We start from the raw sequence: 12,693 nt of genomic DNA, 5'->3' as shown, positions 1-12,693 counted from the left end.
TCGCACTCGTAAGCATGGCGGTACGTGGATCCGACGGTGATGATTCCCTTGGGGCCTGGCATCTTGAGCTTGAGGTACGTGTAGTTGGGGACGGCCATGAACTTGGCGTAGCACAGTCTTCCAAACACCGCGTGATAGGTCCCTCGAAACCCGACCACCTCGAACGTGAGGGTTTCCCTGCGGAAGTTGGAGGGAGTTCCGAAGCAGACGGGCAAATCAACTTGCCCAAGGGGCAGGACGCGCTTACATGGGACGATCCCGTGAAAGGGTGTTGCACCGGCCCGGATCATGGTCAGATCTATCCCCAAGAGCCCTGGGGTCTCAGCATAGATGATGTTGAGGCTGCTGCCTCTGTCCATGAGGACCTTGGTGAGCCTAGCGTTGCCGATGACGGGGTCGACGATGAGAGGGTACCTTCCTGGGCTCGGTACGCAGTCGGGGTGGTCGCCTTGGTCGAAGGTGATGGGCTTGTCGGACCAGTCTAGGTAGACCGGCGCCGCCACCTTCACCGAGCAGACCTCCCGGCGCTCCTGCTTGCGGTGCCGAGCTGAGGCGTTCGCCACCTGTCCGCCGTAGATCATGAAGCAGTCGCGGACCTCCGGGAACTCCTCTTCCTTGTCGCCCCCTTCTTGTTGTTGCCTTGGTCCTTGCCACCTTCTGCCGAGGGTCCCGCCTTGATGAAGTAACGCCGGAGCATGTCGCACTCCTCGAGGGTGTGCTTGACGGGACCCCTATGATAGGGGCACGACTCCTTGAGCATCTTGTCAAACGTGTTGACTCCTCCGGGAGGCTTCCGAGGATTTCTATGCTCGGAAGCAGCGACGAGATCCACGTCAACGGCGTCGCACTTTGCTTGCGCCTTCTTCTTGGCCTTCTTTTTCGAGCCATGCTGGACGGACGCCTCGGGGGCGTCTTCCTTCTGTCTTCCTTGAGGCTGCTTGTCCTTCCGGAAGATGGCTTCGACGGCCTCCTGACTAGAGGCGAACTTGGTGGCGATGTCCATCAATTCGCTCGCCTTGGTGGGAGTCTTGCGCCCCAGTTTGCTCACCAGGTCCCGACACGTGGTGCCGGCGAGGAACGCCCCGATGACGTCCGAGTCGGTGATGTTGGGCAGCTCGTTGCGCTGCTTCGAAAACCGCCGGATGTACTCTCGCAGGGATTCCCCTGGCTGCTGGTGGTAGCTTCGGAGATCCCATGAGTTCCCAGGGCACACGTACGTACCTTGGAAGTTTCCCGCGAAGGCCTTGACTAGGTTGTCCTAGTTGGAGATCTGTGCAGGAGGCAGATGCTCTAGCCATGCTTGGGCAGCGTCGGAGAGGAAGAGAGGGAGGTTGCGGTTGATGAGGTTGTCGTCGTTTGTCCCTCCCAGCTGGCATGCCAGCCGGTAGCTTAGTTCGCAAGCCACAACTTCGGCCTTGTCTCCCCTGAGTACTTGGTGATGGTAGTCGGGGCTCGGAACCGGGCCGGGAACGGCGCCCGTCGTATGGCCCGGCTGAAGGCTCGCGGACCTGGCGGTTCGGGCGAGGGGCTCCGATCCTCCTCACTGTCGTAGCGGCCTCCGCGCCTGGGGTGGTAGCCTCGGTGCACCCTTTCCTCAAGGCGGGCTCGACGGTCGCGGCAGTGTTGCTCGTCGCCGAGGCGGTCCGGGGCCGCGGGCGTCCCGTCTTGTGTGCGCTCGGTGCGGACCGAGGCCTCGCTCATGCGTCGGGAGGGCGTTGCGTGATGCTCTGAGGGGCACCCTTGCCTTCGAGAGGCCGAGCTCTCGGCTCGTCGGACTGCAGCATCTTCCAGGAGATCCTTGAGTTCACCCTAGATACGCCGCCCCTCGGTGGTGGATGGCTCCGGCATTGTTCGGAGTAGCATCACCACTGCAGCTAGATTCTGGCTGACCCCGCTGAAGGCCGGGGGCAGCCCTGCCCTGGCATCGCCAATGATACGGCGCTGGACGTCTCGGGCCTGATGACGCGCTTCTCCAGCAAGTGCTCGGCCTGCCCACTCCTGCTCGATGTTTTGTCGGAGCTACACAAGCCGCCCCGTTTCTTCGTCGAGCTTGGCCTGCATCTCGTGGAATTGCTCGAGCTGTGTGTCCTGACCCCCCGTAAGGACTAGGACCACAGCTAGCTCCTGCGGGATGTCAACGCGAGACGCAGGCACATGGGCGTTGTCATCTTTCGGCATGCCGAGGTGGTTGTCTTCGCCATGATCCCCCTGATCGATGTGGAAACACTCATGACTCGGGTCGCAACCCTCGTCGCCGAGGCTGTGGTCATCGTCAGAGCAGCCGGAGAGGCAGTAGTCACATGCAGACATGAAGTCTCGCATGGCACTGGGATCACGGAGTCCGGAGAAATCCCAACCGAAGTCGGAGTCGTCGTCTTCCTCTGAACCCGCGAGTCCGGAGGTTGAGACGTCCGTCAGTCGGTCCCAAGATGACCACATATGGTACCCCGGAAGGTTAGGATATGCCTTTACGAAAGTGCTTACCGAAGCGGGGTCGCTTGGTGGATCGAAGCTGAATCTAAAAGGGACAGGGTGGAAAACGGACGGTACCTCTTGGTCGATGGACGGTGGCGAAGTCGCGTTGGGGACGGACTGCACCATTATCTCAGGTACGAGGCTAACGCCTAGCATGTCCTTTGCGAGGATGCTGGCGTCATCAATCCGCTTGGGGTTGGCACGTTGCGAGGAAGCGACACCTGTCGTTGTCTCAGGTGCGAGGACAACACCCGACATGGCCCCCGCAGGGGTGCCGGCGTCGTCGACTCGCTCTGGCCTGACAGTCGACGAGGTGCCGCCTCTAGCATGGCCACAGTTGCCCCGTCTCCTCCTCCTCCTCCAGCGAGGAGGATGGCGGGGCAAACCCGAGTGTTCCTCTTCTGCCACGGGGGGAAGTCGTCGTCGAGTTCGCCGGTGCCGGACGAGCTGACGACCGTTGTTGCTGTCGCGCTGCGAGGGGAGAAGCACCATGTCGTAGCTGCCGTCGCGGGACACGAACTCGAGACTCCCGAAGAAGAGCATCGTCCCGGGCCGAAGAGGTTGCTGATGGCTACCCATCTGGAACTTAATGGGAAAGTATTTGTTAACACGCAGCGAGCCCCTACCTGGCGCGCCAACTGTCGGCGTTTCGGACCCGCGAGGTCCGTCAACCGACTAGTGAATTTGTTGCTGCGTGCCCCTACCCAGATGGGTTGATGCAAGATGGAACACAAGCGGGGAAATGAGGCTTATATTATCTTGCACCGGTGTGCTCGTAGTAGGGGCTACAAGCGTCGTGAGGGAGTGAGGGCGAGAGCGAGAGAAAGAGAGAGAGTCTATGCATGCATCCGTCTCTGTCTCAACGTCGACGTATTGCGTCAACGTGTCTCCCTGTCTGTCCTCATGTGAACCTCCCTCAATGTCTGTGTTGTCCTGTGAACGTGCCTTAGGAAGGCCCTGTACATCCCCTTTTATAGATACAAGGAGATGTCCAGCTATACAAGGGGGTGTAGCTACGTGCTATCATGGCTGGCGGAGAAGCGCCTTGAGCCCTGTACACGAGCTAACGTGGCCGTCGGAGAAGTGCCTTGAGCCCTGTAGTAGCACAGCTGTCGGCACGACATGGACCCTGCTGACGTTTGCTTGCTTCCGTAGGGGGTTTGAGAGCAACCGACGTCATGGGCGCACGCGGGGAACCATCATTACCTGTTTACCGGAGTAACCTTAGATGGGACACCGGTCTTGTTCCTTCGTAGCATGAGGCGGCTAGCTAGGGGTAGGGTAATGATGTATCCCTTGTAGCGTAGTCGGTCCAAGGCCCAGGTCGGGCGAGACGGAGACTTCTCCTGAGGCCGAGGCTGAGGTCGGGCGAGGTTGTGACTCCTCCCGAGGCCGGGGCTGAGGCCGAGGCCTGGGGTCGGGCGAGGCGGAGACCTTCTCCCAAGGCCGAGGTCGAGGCCAGGGGTCGGGCGAGGCGGAGCTCTCTGTTGTGCCCGAGGCTGAACTCGGGAGAGGTCACGACTTGCTGTTGCTAGTCTTGCCCAGGTGGTTGGCACATTAGCCGGAGCGGAGTGAATAGCGCTGTTTTCTAGTCAGATCGGTCAGTAAAGGGGCCAAGTGACTGCGGTCACTTCGACCTTGCTGACTGAGGTACACGTGTCAGGACAAGGTGTCAGGCGATCCCCACATTAAATGTGCATGCGATATGGTCGGTTGGTAGAGCGATCCGGCCGAGGTCGCTGCACGACAAAGTCTGCCCAAGCTAGGCTTTAGGTGAGCCGAGGGTGCGCTCACTGCCTGAGGAGGCCCTCATGCGAGGCGTGAATTCGCCCAGGACTACTGTTCCCGCCCTAGGCCGAGGCTGGGCTCAGATGAGGTTGCGTCCCTTGGTAGACGAGGCCCTGACTTGAACCGCGCTTTATCAGCTGTTTATGGTTTGTTCTGAAGATGTTTTCCAGCCGCGTTTAGGAGTATTGGGGGTACCCCTAATTACAGTACCCGACAATATACTACCCAAAAATTCAGTGGTAAAACAAGGTATAAAGATAGCCAAAGTAGGGTAACCTATTGGGTCCCATCAAAATTAACTTATGCAGATCATTATGATTAATAAGAACATGACTGAGTAAAAAGGAAGTGATCAAGGGCACAACTTGCCTTCAACGAGCTCCTGCTCAGCCATCTCCACCAGCTGAACCCCCGGATCCTCATTAGCTTGCTCGTCTACTCGCATCAATACAAACATACATAGTATAGCAAAAATTAACATCACACCAAACAATAGAACATAATGCATGATAATATTCCACGTTGCGTAACGAGATCGTAGGAACAAGAATCACTAAATTTGGAGTTATATTTATTTAGTTATGAACTTCTAAAGTGATTTAATGCCTAGATTAGCACAATTCATGTGAATAATTTTAGTTCAAGTTTCATGGCTAAACAGAGGCACTAGATGATAGACAACATTAAAACAAAATTATTGCCACTGGAATGGATCAATTTGGAGTTAAAATGTATTAAATATGATTTATACAAGTTTCTGGAATTATTTTTGTATTAAAAATCAATTTCTATAATTATATTACTAATTTCTCTGGTGTCTGGATTGGGCGTCAAATACCGAATAGTACAGTGTCCCTGGCGCAAAAGAACCTAAGACACAGGCTAACCCAGGGAAGGACTGCGGGTTGAATCCTGTTTCTCTCAGGGTCTCTTTAGTAAAAATCTAGAGCCGAAGGGGTATCAGTTCACATCAGCCGCCCGATCAATAATCGAGCACTCAGATTAAAAGTACCTAAAACGAACCGGTATGCACGTGGTGCCGTTGGATTTGCATCCGATAGTTCAGATCTAATGTACCCAATCTCTAATCTCGCGCATCCGATCTGAATTGGACGGCTCTCGTTAACCTAACCCAATCGGTACGTCTCTTCTAATCTGGACCATATGCCCTAAATCCAACGGTCCACGATCGACGTCTTCTACCCGACTCATGGCCACGGCGGCGCCTTTCCTTGCGGCAAGGATCCCACCGGCGATCGCCGCCCCGGCTATTCCGAGAACCTCACACCGATTGCTCTAGCACAAAACAAAGGGGATGACTGCACGAATACGGAGGTCGGGTGCTCACCGACGATTAGGACACGGAGATTCCAGGTGACGGCGAGGTGCGGCACCACGGCGAAAATCGACTCCAGTGACAAATTGTTGCGGTTGATCAGCACTTCAACTCCCCAGAACGCCCCCGTGTAGACCCCTGATGGTTCTGGGAACGCCACGACCCCACCCGACAGCTTCTACGGTGATGGCTAGGAAATTCAATGGTGACGGCTCTCCCTCACACACTGGTGGCGACGACAAACTTGTGGCGGCGATAGAGTCGCACATAGGGTTATGGGATGGAGCCGACGACGGCGGCTCTGCCCTGCAACTATATAGGGCCGACAGAATGGGTGGTGGGACGCGCTACGCCCGGAAGGATCACACGTGGGTTTGAGCTTGGATCCAATTTTCACGCGAGGAGGAAGAACGTGCGGCTTCTCGCGCGGTGTTTGATGGGACGAGCCAGCGTATCAGTGGAACGGAAGGAGACGCGACCGCAAAGCGTGGCTGTCCGGTGGTCCCCGCAACACAGTGAAAGGGTGTGGGGCGAGTGTGAGGCGTCCGGCTGGCCGGTGGGCCCTACGTGTCGGCGCGTGTCCGCGAAGTAAGACAAGCCGCGCAGTGGTAAAGGGGAGATGGGCCGAAATGAGAAAGAGCTGGCCCACGTTCCTGTTTTAGCTTTTCTTTTCCTATTTTTCTTTTCTCTATTCCCAAATCCAATTTGAATTCAAATTTAAATTCACGCCTTGTGACAAACTTTCCTCAGATTATATTGCGCCATAAAAAGTACCAATTTGAAGATATAATTATATATATTATTTATATTTTTATATCCTTTCTCTTTTTCTTTTCTCTCTTTTTTTCAATTTCTATTTTCAAATCCTAAATTTCAATTTAGTGTTCAACCCAAATCTCAAGGCATTATTATATTCCTATTAGGGTTATTATTATTATTAAATGTACAAACAAAACTCCAACATGATGCATGGTTTATTTGTGTTTTAGTAAAGATTATTCACTTTTAAACATGATTAGTCACATGTCTCAAAGGTAGATGGCAAATCACATAAGGAGATCAACTCTTTTATAAGCTTTATAATTTGGGTATTACATAACTATGACGAAATAGTCGGCTACGACGATGGTCGTGACTACTCAACCGACGACACATATCCCTACTAGTATGTAGGTTTGTCTTTAATAATAGTATTAGTATGTATGGCAGCCGCGTCAGTATGATGAAAACTTGAAATGGTAGCAGCTTGTGTATGACCAAACTAGCATCATCTTGTCATGCTTTTGTGGGTTTTGAGCGTTGTCTTGGTTGTACACTCAAACCGTTTGAACTAGTACAATTATTTATCAGTTGTGTTTCAGTATTTTTGCGTGAATTCATACCAATTTTTCATTTTCAAACGATTGCAATTATTGTTACATAGTAGTACATTGATGACAAGTTTGTTGTGCTTCAGTTATATAGAATGGGAATTGATTGGAACCAGGTCATGTCACAATATGGTAGCTTCCTTAGCTAGATTGATGAGAAGACTGTTGGGAGTCAACATTTTCAACTTCCAGTGGATGGCCACGCCGAGGGATCAACACCACCAGTTGTACCTAAGAAGCCTAATCAACGAACTAAGCTAACAAACTTCACTGCTTGTGAGGACATGAGGGTTTGTCATCCTTGGCTTGCTGTAAGTTGTGATCCCATAATTAACACAGGCCAGAAGCGTCAAGGGTTTTGGAGTCGAATTACTAAGGCTTACAACTCTAGATGAGGAACATTGCCAGAAAGGTCGACAAAATCTTTGATGAGTAGATGGGATACTATCAAAACACAGTGTTCTACTTTTGTTGGTTACATGATGATAGTCCTCCGACAAAACCCTAGTGGGCTAACTGACACAGACAAGGTACATATTTACTATCAAACACAATTTACTAGTTTTAGTTATTTTTATATGTTCTTGGTCTAATCATATGTTACTTGCAGACTTCACTTGCAGCGTCTGGATTTGCAGCTATTGAGAAGAAGTCGTTCCACTTTTTGCATTGTTGAGCCATACTAAAGGATCAACCGAAATGGATGGACAACCACATGGGTCACCAAAATCAACATGCCAACCTAGTTCCCACCCAATCTAACACTATCGATGTTGATGCAGAGGAGTTGGTTCCAACTAGCATCACATCCAAGAGGCCACTTGGTCGGGATTCTTCAAAGGAAAAGGCTAAGCGAACTCGATCTATCGACACATCTTCCTCAGATTCGGAGTTCATGACATGGATGGGAGATCTTTCTTTGGAGCGTCTTTCTATGTACAAAATAGTAGTTACAACAGAGGAAAAGAAGTTGGAGTCAATGAACAAAAACGAGAGGCAAAAACTGCTCCTTGAAAAGAAGAAGTTGAACCTAGAGAAATTAAGGATGGAAAGGCAGAAACTTAAGGAGGACAAGGAAGAGGAGGTCATGATCTTAAGCATGGATCTCAATAAATGTAACCCTCTTCTTCGACAATACTATGAAGCCAAGCAACAAGACATCTTGGCAAGAGTTACTGGTTCATCCTCATCTAGTAAGTGAGGATCAGTTTTACCATTTCTACATGAGGCATAGTATCAGACTGGTTTGTGTGAGGATTTGTGACAGTTTGCTTAATGTTCTTATCATACTTCAAGTTGGTTTTAGTGTCATGATGTTTGTACCAGAGTTTATTTCTATGAGGATGTTGTTATGAGACTTCTTATTTGTGTGAGGAATTTGTTTTCAGACTTAATTTCTGTCAGGATGTTGTTAAGTTTGTTAATGTCTTTTATTGTCTGCTGTGTCGAATTGATATTGTTGTTTCTGTGTCATGACAATCCTAATTTCGCATGGATACATTTATGCCACACATGAAACAAACTACCATAGTTTCACACACATCTGCATACATCACATACTAGTTACACATGACACACTAGGACACATGACACACTAGGAAACATGACACACTAGCACACACTTGCATCGTTTCACACCCATCATTTTACATGACAAAGTAGGACTAATACAGACACTACGACATTTTGGTTCAATGCCGTCATTTTATTTAAGTACCATGCAATCAGTCGACGCCTATGCAACTCCAGAGCCAAGACGCGCCCAGTGATGGTGGATAAGATCAACCTGAAGTTGAGTATATTTGTTTCGGTCTTTGAGTTGGTTATACCTTTGATTGACAAAATTGTTGCGCTCTTCCATTGAACCTTGAGTAGTGTCAGCCACCACTCCGATGTTGTCAAAACTTGTGTTCAACGCCAATGGTCCTTCATCCTCTACTATCATGTTGTGCAAGATGATGCAAGCTTTCATTATGTTCCCAATGTGTTCAGGACTCCAACGTAAGCAGGGCCACGGATTACACCCCATCGCTTCTGGAGCAAACCAAAAGCTCGTTCAATATCTTTTCTAGCTGACTCCTGAATTGTGGCAAAGTGTTGCGTTCTAACATCGTAGGGATTACAGATTGTCTTTACAAATGCTGGCCAATCTAGGTAAATACCATCTGCTAGGTAATATCACATATTGTAAGTGTGACCATTAACTGAGAATGAAACAGGTGGAGTGTCACCGGTGAGATGCCTTTCTAAAAGGTTTGAACGGTGGAGAACGTTGATGTCGTTGCAGCTACCTGGCATTCCAAAATATGCATGCCATATCCAAAGGTCATACGACGCAACTGCTTCCAGGATCATGGATGGATGTTTACCGCGACCTGTAAACATTCCCTTCCATGCACTTAGGCAGTTACGCCACTCCCAATGCATGCAATCGACACTACCAAGCATACCAAGGAACCCTCGTAACTCGCCAACTTGGAGGAGGCGTGCAATATATGCCGCATTAGGTGCACGGAGATAGTAAGGCCCAAACGCGGTTTGGATGGCCGTGCAAAAGTGTTTCAATGCCTCATGAGCAGTAGATTCACCAATGCGTACGTATTCGTCGACCGCATCAGCAGGAATACCATAAGCAAGGATGCGAACAGCAGCAACAACTGTCTATAGAGCAGAAAGACCTATCTCACCGGCACAGTTTGGGCGCTGAATAAAGTATGGATCGACTTGTTGAACAACATCAACTAGGCGCTCAAACACATGGCGACGCATGCGGAACCTACCATATAATAAACGTGTGTCACTGTAAGGGTCGATCAAGTTAAGTACATGTCAAAATGAATATGCGCATGAAATATATGAAATACCTCCTACAGAATTGAGCATCAGTGTACACAGGTTGGGCTCCAAAGTAGTCAGCTCAGATTCTTGCATCGCCGCTCATGTGATCACGATGAATCCGAACACGCCCAGGAATGGAACCACCGTGACGACGCTCGTTGCGTGCACGACGCCTCCTAATATGCAGGTACATCACCATCTGCAACTCTTCTTCTTCCTCTTCCATTTCTTCCATCATCCTAACAAGAAAATTAGATTCTAAGTACAGGTTCATTGTTGTGGAGATTTAAAAGAGAAGTGTGAGTGAAGTATTGAAGCATGAGTGCTTATTTATAAAACGAGTGGGCTTCGGATACAAGTCATCGTGCTGGCGTGCAGACGAAGCTTGTCGATGGCTTGTTGAAGAAGTGTCGTGGCTTACGGTGGAAGCATGTCAATCTGGAACCATATTTTTATACCAATAAAATACCATGCGACGTTTTATCGACAACAATTACACACAATATCACATCGAATGTTAATTAATATTTACAATTTGAAATTATTAATCAAGCATTCTTTCAGAGATTATTATTTGCAAATTAATGAAATACACTATTTTGCGCATCCTTTGTATTGCGTGAAATGGGAAGAAAACAAAAAAAAGAGGAAAAGAAATGGAAAAAGGAAATATGTTAACACTGTAGTTTTAGGGGACCGAATTTAAGGGACGCTGTTGGAGACTGAGAATATATAGAAGACAGAATCTTTTAGAGTGTGCTGTAAAGAACACGAAATATTACTTTAGGGTATAGAATTTAGAGGACGCTGCTGGAGACAACCTTAGTTTATAGGCCAACTTTACTGACTGATTTGGTGACCAGAAATCACGGGAGGGTTGTAGGGGATTAAGGGGGAAATTAGTTCATTTCCTCCCAATCCTCTCCAATCCTCCCGTGATCCTCTTCTCACCAAATCAGTCCTACATGTGGAGCAATGAGTTTCGTGTGCCACGACCCTAGGAACCTTAGGCCCATGTGCGCCCTCGGAGATCAAGCAGCATACTTTTTTTTCTTTTTGTTTGTAAAAATAATCGAATTTACAATTTTATATCAATACTTGTTTTCAGAATATTTTTCGTTCTTGTTTTAGCATTTCATGTGATATAGACAAAAAAAATATGAAAATATATGTATCAAATGTTTGTTACGCATAATTAGGTGGGTGAGGGTTTTTAAAAACAATATCGTTGGATCGTTCAGTCCACCAATTACTGGACCTCGAGGAGAATTGTTGCAGCCCTAGGTACATCGTTTGAAATATGATCCTATTGATGAAAAGTATCTCACAAAGGCGGTCGTATAGTTGAACACAACGTTTCTATTTAGTGTTAGTCTATCTGGTCAAGTATTGACCATAGAAGCTTTAAGAGCTCTTTTGTCAGCAAAGTACGGTGCACGATATCAAAGGATCTGCGTAATTGCCGATTTTTCTTATGTCGTTTTCTTGAGAAGGCATATACGTTGTTTATGTTCCACGCATACTACGAAAAAAAAAAAACATTTCAAGGTACGTCGCCATTCCTTATTAGATATGATCTTTCCTTTATACTCTTCAACTTCCAGTAATGAACTCACGGTTATATGTGACTAGATGGGCCAAACTATATAGGCCGGCACGAGGCACGATTATTTTGGCACGGTATGGACATGACATGATATAATAGTAACCCTGCCCAGGCCAGTATTAGGTCCATCATGACCCGTGCTTCGGCTTAGGTAAAAGCCAATCGAGCGACACGAGTACGGCTCATTTATTATTGGTCATTTACCACAATGCTAGGCACAAATAGCCCATCAAATCGATCATGGCTCATCATTACCCATTTGTGACTCTAGCCCGCCATATATGTATAAATATGATGAACTCAACCCTCATTTTCGAGCTATTTTTGAGTTTTGTTAAAAAAATAAGAAAAATAAGTAAGAAAAATAGAAAAATAAGTTATTTTGCAGCACTACATGACACGATAGTCCGATATGACTCATTTAAACTAGTCGGTCTATGCTTGAACTCAAACTTCGGCTAACGGACGAGCAATTCACCACCCTAGGCTTGCCTACGACCTACCGCACTAAAAACACCACGACTACTCTCACGTGTCCTAGCGAAGCTCTAGACCACTTCTTAGGCTTCAAACGTCAGCACAGGCGAGGGACAAACGATGGTAGATATCTATGTCTCGGTAATGGTGACCCGGCTCTCGGACTCGTTTCCGGTGGTGGTGAAACTCGATGGGATTCCTCGACGATTGGTTGGATGGGTAAAAGGTGTAGACGGTTAGTTTATATACCACCAGGGGAGATGAAGCCCCAGACAACGTAGGCCCACGGGATAGACTAGTGGTCGTGGCTGAAAGGCTGAGGGAAGAAGTCTGGTGCCCATCCAACCAGTCACACCTGCCAGTGACGCAGTGTCCATGTGCGTGCGCTGTGAAAACACTGTCCAGTTGGTCTCACACGACAGTGTGTCTGTGTTTATTAGAATGACAGTGGGTACGAGTATAAGTAAATAATCGTACATAATTATCTATTGAATATGTGTATGATAAAATTTGGTATCCGTGGATATGGTTATGGATATAATAAGATATCCGCAGATAATTTTTTCATGGTTATGGATATCCAGTGTCTATACCCGTTACACAATAGATATCTGATATGTGGGTTATCTAGATTTAATATATTATCATAAATTCTCATTTTTCAATATTCCATGACATGTTGTTTGGTGCTGAAATTATCATTTGATGTTGCTGGAATGATAATTATTTTGAAATGTGATAAAATTGTTGTTTGGTGTTGAATGCTAAAATTGTAGTGGGCAGGCGGTTAACTATCCATTGGA

The sequence above is a fragment of the Zea mays genome, chromosome 7 (assembly GCF_902167145.1).
Source record: "Zea mays cultivar B73 chromosome 7, Zm-B73-REFERENCE-NAM-5.0, whole genome shotgun sequence".
Taxonomy (NCBI): Eukaryota; Viridiplantae; Streptophyta; class Magnoliopsida; order Poales; family Poaceae; genus Zea; species Zea mays.
This window is presented reverse-complemented; position numbering follows the sequence as displayed.